The sequence below is a fragment of the Monopterus albus genome, unplaced genomic scaffold, assembly GCF_001952655.1.
Source record: "Monopterus albus unplaced genomic scaffold, M_albus_1.0 scaffold5.1, whole genome shotgun sequence".
NCBI classification, from domain to species: Eukaryota; Metazoa; Chordata; class Actinopteri; order Synbranchiformes; family Synbranchidae; genus Monopterus; species Monopterus albus.
The window spans coordinates 492,335-492,778 of NW_018127885.1; positions in this window are offsets into that span (position 1 = coordinate 492,335).

Genomic DNA, 444 nt, shown 5'->3' on the forward strand with positions numbered 1-444 from the left:
CCATTGTCGATGCGGCCGTTCGGAGCTGTGGCCGTAAGGTCTCTGGTGCCTGTCGTGGTGGCAATCGCCGAACCCGGTGGTGGACAATGCGGTTTTCGTCCTGGCCGTGGAACACTGGACCAGCTAGACCTTCAGGTGGAGGGTTCAAGGGAGTTTGCCCAACCAGTCCACATGCGTTATGTGGATTTGGAGAAGGCATTCGACCGTGTCCCTTGTGGCACCCTGTGGGGGGTGCTCTGGGAGTATGGGGTCCAGGGCCCTTTGCTGAAGGCCGTCCAGTCCCTGTACGACCGGAGCAGGAGCTTGGTTTGCGCCGGCAGTAAGTCAGATTTGTTTCCAGTGCATGTTGGACTCCGGCAGGGCTGCCCTTTGTCACCGGTTCTGTTCATCATTTTTATGGACAGAATTTCTAGGTGCAGCCAGCGGCCGGAGGAAGTCCGGTCT